This window comes from Geospiza fortis, unplaced genomic scaffold (genome assembly GCF_000277835.1).
Source record: "Geospiza fortis unplaced genomic scaffold, GeoFor_1.0 scaffold637, whole genome shotgun sequence".
Classification (NCBI taxonomy): Eukaryota; Metazoa; Chordata; class Aves; order Passeriformes; family Thraupidae; genus Geospiza; species Geospiza fortis.
This window is the reverse complement of record NW_005054515.1, coordinates 52,129-59,503: the sequence shown is the minus strand read 5'-3', so window position 1 is coordinate 59,503 and position 7,375 is coordinate 52,129.

The window sequence follows — 7,375 nt, the reverse complement described above, 5'->3', positions numbered from 1 at the left end:
ATTAAATACACCCTGGTAACACAATCTTTTGCACCTCTCAGTTACCAGAGCTGCTCCATTTCACACACACACAATGCACATGGGACCTCACCCACACCCTGAGGAAGAATCTGGGGAAAACTGCCCTGGAACCGTGGTGCAAAGAGAGGTTTCCTCCACTGGAGGATGTCAAACGCTCTACTAACCCCCTGTTTCAAATGGAACATCCTCACCTTCTCCTCCTGGCACCAGAAGCCACAGCTTAAAGCCTAAATTCTCATCGGACCTGTAAATTCCCAACTACAGGTGCAGAAGCTGTCCCTGATGGATGAGCAGGTGTCACCTCCCTTGCAGTGACCAGCACAGAGAGCAGCAGAAGGTTGTGGAAACTCTGTCCTAGGGATATTCAACACTTGGCTGGACAAAGCCCTGAGCAATCTGAGCTAACATGAAAATTCTTGCTGAATTAGTGGGAGGTTGGGCCAGCTGATCTCCTGTGGCCCCTTCCCACCTATTTTATCCTGTGGCCCCTTCCCACCTATTTTATCCCAAGGACAACATGGGACCAGTCCTGCTAAGGAGCTGCTGAAGGAAATCACCAGCCAGGGCAGCAGCCTTTGGGCAGCACTCTGCCAGAATTCAGGCATTTGGAGAAACACTCAGTCCTGCCTCAGGTCACCTCTGTGACGAGAGCTGTGCATGCCCTCAGCTCCAAGGAAGAAAACAAGACACAGATGCTCACTGGCACTCATTTCCAAACTTCCCATTTGTCATGGGAAAGATGTCACCAAAGCACCACACCTCCCCTTCCACCTCCTTCCCCCACCACCCCAAACACTTTGCTCCTGCCCATTTTAACTTCCAGAAGTTTCATCCTCCCACAACCTCACGAGGCTCCAGGGCAAGAGGACAGCCCTGAGCACTGGTGGCCAGCTCTGTGGTGGCAACCAGAGCCTGAGTGGCCCCTGAGGGAGAGGCAGAAGCCAGGCAGAGATGCTCCTACCTCTGGGATGCGGACGCTGTAGGGCTGGTTGTGGAACTGCGGCGCGTTGTCGTTCACGTCTCCCACCTGGATGTTCACTGTCCCTTTGATCACCTGTGGGCCCAAGGACAACAGCTTTAGGTGTGGATTTAGAGCCTAAAAAGCAGCTTGTGCCCGTGGTTTTTGGGCTTTGGGCCGAGGGGTGAGCCCTCTCCCCTGGTGCAGAAGTGACCCACAGCCCCTGCTCCCCTCCGCCTGTGCCGCAGACCATGAAATGAGAAGTCACACTCACCCCTTGGCTGTCACTGACAGAAAATTCAACTGTGAATTCTGACTTTGTCTGAAAGGGAAAGAAAAGGAAAAAAAAAAAGCTGTAATTAAAGATACTGTAGTGTTTATCTGCAGGTGGCAGGCTGGGGACTTTCAGCCAACGTTATTACACGCAAAATGCTTCCAGGACCTTCCAGAAGAGGAGGAGAGGTGCTGGAGTGTCATTACCTGCACTGGGTAGGGAATCTGGATGCCAGCAGGGCTCCTGTGTATGCCACAGGCACAGGAGATGCCCTGCCCCAGAGCAGGAGGATGCAGGGCTAAGGAATCAGCTCTCTGGTTGGCAGCTGGGCACTTAAAACACAGCAAGATTTAGGACTCGTGGCAATGCAACATAGTCTCAGTGAGGACCTCTAAATCCTGCTGCTGCTTTCCCAGCTTCCCTGGGAATCCTGCGACAAGCCTGTGTAGAGAGAACCGGCTGAAATTCCATGAAATTCCCATAAAATTCTCTCTGCTCCTTATTGATTTAGCTAAATTGACAGCTTGCAATACGGATCTATTCAAGTCACTGATGCTGGAGTGAGCAACAAGTGGGAAAGAGTGAATTTTTTTGGGATCAGGGCAGGGGGATATTGCTAGTGGAGGCAGAGCTTCTCTTCCTGACCCTTTTCTTGTCACCAGCAATCATTTTGCTCCTATTTTACCAAAGAATAGTGTGAAGATTGGGCCACCACTTCTACCTGGTACCTGCCCACCGGTTTTTTGTTCCCCTCCAGTCCTGGCAATCCCTTCCCAGCTCTGCTGTCCTTGCCCAGCCTGAGCTGCTGGAGCACAGCACCTCGATGTTTCCACAGCATCAGGCTGGAAAAGGCAGCTTGAAGTGGCTCTGGTTGATTTATTCCTAATGAGATGGGCTCAGGGAACAGGCAGCAGCCAGCAGGAGCTCTGCTTGCACCAGGGTTGAAGTTCATCTCGGAGAAGGGATTGGGGAACAGCTCCCCACAGTGTGTGCCCACTCCTGCTCCCACATTTCCATCCAGACAGCCAAAAAGCACAACCAGGGAAAACCCTTTCTAACTCCTGCCTCGGGGCACTGCTGGGAGGCAGAAGGAGGAGCTGGGATGCCCAGGGAGAGGAGAAACTCTGCTGCCTGTGCCACCCCAGCCTGCTGCATCCCTGCCCTCTCCTCCCCCTCCTCATCCACCAGGGACAGTGCAATAGGGAAGAAAGGAAAAGCAGGAGATAAGGAACGACCTGTTAAGCATTTAAATTTTAAAAACTCAATAAAATAATCAGAGGAAGCTTCCACGTACCAACCGCTGTCTCTAAAATTATTTTAACACAATTCTTTAGCCTCGGGGTCTGCCGTTTTTCTAGAAATCCGTTTTCCTTCTAATCTTCATAGGAGCACAAAAAAAAAATCTTTTAAAATTCATTTTGCCTCTATACATTTGCTCCTTCCTCTTTTTCTCTAGCTCATCCTTTCCTGCATCATTTACCTTGCTCTGACTCCTTCCCCCTTCTTTCTGCTCCACAGTACAAGAATTCCCCTCTTCCTTTTCCCTTCCCACCACTTCTCCTGAGCGGTTTTGTCCCCTCTGACTTTTTAAACATGTGCATCCAGTGTTTTCTGCTCCCAGCTTTGTGCCCATCTCCGTCCCTTCTCTCTGACTGCTTCCTCCAGCATAAATTGTTGTTTACACCTCTCTCACATCCTTTACACCTTCCCCACATCCATTCTGCCCTCACTGCATCCCACGTCCTTTGAGCCCCTGGGATCAGCTGAGCCCATCCAAGCTCTGCCCAGCTCCTTCCCTGCCCACCCTGCACACCACAAGACACCTAAAATCTACTGATCACCCTCCTGGGCTTGAGGCTGGCATGGCAAATATGGGGAAGCAGGAGGCATTTGGACGAGGGAAGATTTATGACTCAGGCCAGCAGCTGCTGGCACAGGGAGGCGGAGGGGATAGGGGTGAAGAAAAGCACTTTATTTTCCCAAAGTCTTCGCTCCTAACACTGTGAAATTGGGTTTGGCCTTCCTCCCCAGCCTGAGAGCATCCAGCACCCTGCTCCTCTGCATGCCAATGCCTGGCTGGGAACACCAGAGGTGTGTTAATGGGTTTGATCTTCCCAAGGCTCCTGCTGGCCAAGGCAGCATTAAACACAGGGGAAATTAAGCACGTTGCCCAGATCACATCATATTTTCCCAGTCTTCCTGCTATCACTTCCTCCTTGCTCCAGGAATGCAGAAAGGGCCGAGGTTTTAGCGAAGCAGGCACCTGGATGGGATTCCAGCCTTGCACACCAAAGCTGCTATTGAAAATAGGGGTGGTGAAATAGCTTTGAGGCAAGGATCCTGCCAAATTTAGCATCCAGCAGCCTGAATCCACAAGAGGATGAAAAGTCTTGATGAGATTGAATAAGCAGGGATACCTCACATCTCTTGACACGCTGTTCTAAATAGTGAAGGATTTAATTGGCATAGAGATTTAAAGAGGAAGCCTGCACATTTCCCTGACTGTGTGAGCAGCCTGGCTCCTTGGTAGATCTCCTCCACCTATTAATTCCTTTACTTCCAGACCTGTTCGCACTCAGCACATCCCTCTGGACGTCCAGAGTTGCCAAGGACCCCATCAGGGGGCTCAGAGACCCTGTCAGGCAGCCCAGAACACCTGGGGATTTGATTTTGACCCCTGGAGCAAGTTACCAGCTTTGTATGAGGACCTGAAAGTCACACAGGTTTGAATGGTGTAATAACAAAATGATCACAGGGTGAAAATGTAGATTTTAGGGTTTTTGGTATGGGGGTTTTGGGGACAAGATGGAGGAACTTGGGCATGTCCAGCCTTTCTTGTTCTTGTTCTTCTTCTTCCTCTTCTTATTCTTTCTTCTTCTTCTTCTCCATTTTCTGCAGTGATGTTGGCACTTTGGGATTGGTTTAGAATAGAAGTGCACTGTCTAACACAGGTGATAGGTATTGGGAATTAAGTGTAAATATGTTATATGTAGTTTGTAGTATAAAAGGACAACACCACCCTGAGGGCGGTCAGAGTGCCTGTGGCTGCCCTGCTGAGCAGATCTCGGCTGGGCAGAAAGAAAATTTTATAGATAAGGATTAATAAACCACCTCAAGACCGAACAGTGAAGAGTCCAGACTCGTTCTTCAGCCGCACGGGCTGAAGCAGAGACACCCTGCACATCTCGGGGCTGCAATTATCAACAGCAACCCGAGACTGACCCACAGGTGTTATTCTGGCACCCAGGAAAACCAACAGGTCAGATGAAACCAGAGCAGGCTGTTCACTGCCCATGTCCCCACTGACCTGGGGAACCACAGATCACAGTGGGCACGCCCCGATTCCCACCTCCAGCAGGGAGCAACACCCATCTCAGCTCTCACAGAGGATGGAGAGCCAGCATTTCTGTGAGCAGAGGTGGTTTTTGCCCCAGTTTTACCTCTCTGTCCAGGGGCTGCCTGAGCCACACCACGCCGGTGGTGCTCTCCACGGCGAAGAAGCGACTGGCCTCCTCCCCGACCACCCCGAAGACCAGGGGGTCATTGTCCAGGTCCCTGGCCAGCAGCTGGGTCACTGAGGAACCTGGGAGACACAGACAGGAGAGAAATCCTGAGCAAAACCAGTCAGAGAAGAGGAAATGCTGAAAACACGCAGCTGGTCAGAGAGCAGGTGTCGTGACATCTTTTATGGAAAATCTTTTCTTCCAGATTTTTCCTCCTGAGGAGCTGAGAGGCCTCAGGAACAAAATGTGAACAATGGTTATCTGCTGCTGTGGAATGCAACAGGTGGATCTGTGATTGGTCTCGTGTGGTTGTTTTTAATTAATGGCCAATCACAGTCAGGTTACTCAGACTCTCTGTCTGAGACAGAAGCTTTTGTTATCATTCTTTCTTTTTCTATTCTTAGCTAGCCTTCTGATGAAATCCTTTCTTCTATTCTTTTAGTATAGTTTAATGTAATATATATGATAAAATAATAAATCAGCCTTCTGAAACATGGAGTCAGATCCTTGTCTCTTCCCTCCTCCAAGAACCCCCGTGAGCACCGTCACAAGCAGGTCTGTGAAAGACCTGGGATCCCACCCACCGTGCTCCAGTGCCTCAAGGGGAGCCAGGCTGAGCATGGGCTGAGTGTTCTGTCTGCACAGACTCCGCAGATCCTCTCCTTCCTTGCCTTTATCAGAAGAGAAAAGCCAGCCTGGTTCAGCCCTGGCACCGGAGACAGAGGAGCCCACACCTCCCCTGGGTAAGCTCTGACCAGCCTCCCTCACACTCCTCCTGCCAAGGGGCACCCCCAGCAGGTACGACACCAAAAGCAGGGGACAGCCACCACCCCTGCCCTTCATTTCAGTCCCTGGGATCATTCTGAGCCCCTCAGACAGCTCTGTGCACTCTCACAGGTTCAGCTGCCTCCCTGTTGTCCCACCCAGCTGCTCTCTGTCCCTTCTCCGGCAGGATGGGGAGAAAACAGGAGGAAAAAAGCTACAGGATGGAGATAAGGATGGGAGATTCCCTAAGCTTGCCTGCCCTTGAGGATAGGGGGATGAGGGTGAGATTTCTCCTTGGCCACATGGATTTGAGGATGGGGAGGATGAAGATGAGATTTCTCCTTGGCCATGTGGATTTGAGGATGGGGGGGACAGTCTGTGTGAGCCACCATGCCCCCAGATCTCCTGGCCAAGGAGAAGAGATGCCCAAATTCCATCCCTCTGGGAAATGGAGGGAAGCTCCAGCAGAGCAGAGGGCAAAAAGCAGCAGCACAGTTTGGAGAGCAGAGCGAGCTGGGCAATTCCCAATCGATCGGTGAGACATCAATCACTGCTGAAATAATGGAAAAAGCCAATATGAGATTCCATTAATAAAGAATTAAATGATAGGAACATAATTAACGCCAGTCAACACGATTTTATGGAAAATAGAGCTTGTCAAACAAACCTGATTTTATTCTTTGATGAGAGTACAACTTTGGCAGATAAAGAAGAAATAATAGATTTCTGTCAGGCATTTGCCTTTGCCCTGAGTGACTTTGTGATTAAAAATTTAGTGCCCTAGGACACTGGTGAGGAACATTTTGAGCGAGGAGCTGGCCTGGCAGGTCCCAAGGCCACCAACCTCACTGGGGGCACCACAGTGGGATGTAAAATTGCTGTTGCTACAAGCTCAGGTGACACGTAACAGGGGGGACCCAGCAAACAGGTGAAGCCCTTGGAAATTTGAAGCCTTTTGGGAAAAATTTATTAATTCCAAGCATGCAAGGAGAGGTTCCACACCCTGCCTGCAGAGCCACGGGGCTCTTGGGGAGGTCAGGAGTGGCTTTTAGGCTGAAAAGCTGCTTCTGCCAAGGCTGCAGAGCTACAAGCTGCTTGAACCTTCAGGACTGGACTCAAGAGGAAGCCAAAAAATTCCAAGAGCCAGCAGAAATGTTTTTCCTTAAAAAAAAAAGGCTTTAAAAGCTTGAACTGCCTCATCTATGACTAAGAAGAGTGAGATGACTCAGGCCATCTTAAGCACATCCACGGAGAAGACAAAATGTGATACTGAGCAATGAGCCCAAACCCAGACAAATTCCTGTTTGGAGGAGCAACAGCAGTTTTCTTTTAAAAGGAGCAGCTAGAATTAACCACTGGGGAAAAAAACCCAACAACATTCCTTCCACCAACAGGTGCAAGTGAGTGATGGGTCACAACCAAAGGCATTTTGGATAGAGACAGAAACAAGTGGCTTTATTCCAACCTGTGATCAGAGTGTTCATCTGCAGCGTTCTCAGCTCTCCAGTGCAGCCAATCCCAAGGATACCAAGCCCCTACACTTTCTCAAACCTTGTAGCCCTGATATAAAACAAGGCAGCAGCTTGATTTTATGCTGGAGGATGCTCAAAGCCATCCTTGGCAAAGGTTTCTTTGCCCCAAGGAAAAAAGAAGACAGACCTCATGGCTGGGAAAGCCAGCAACTAGGACAAAATAAATCCAGGATCATGCCTCTTTATTCTGCCCAGGTTTTCTTAATAGGAGAACAGGTTTCCACCCTTTAGATCCCGTTCAAAAACCCCACGACGATCATTTGGCCATCATTTCCCTCCAGAATAGCAAATGCTTCCAAAGGCCTTGGTTGCACATCTTTGG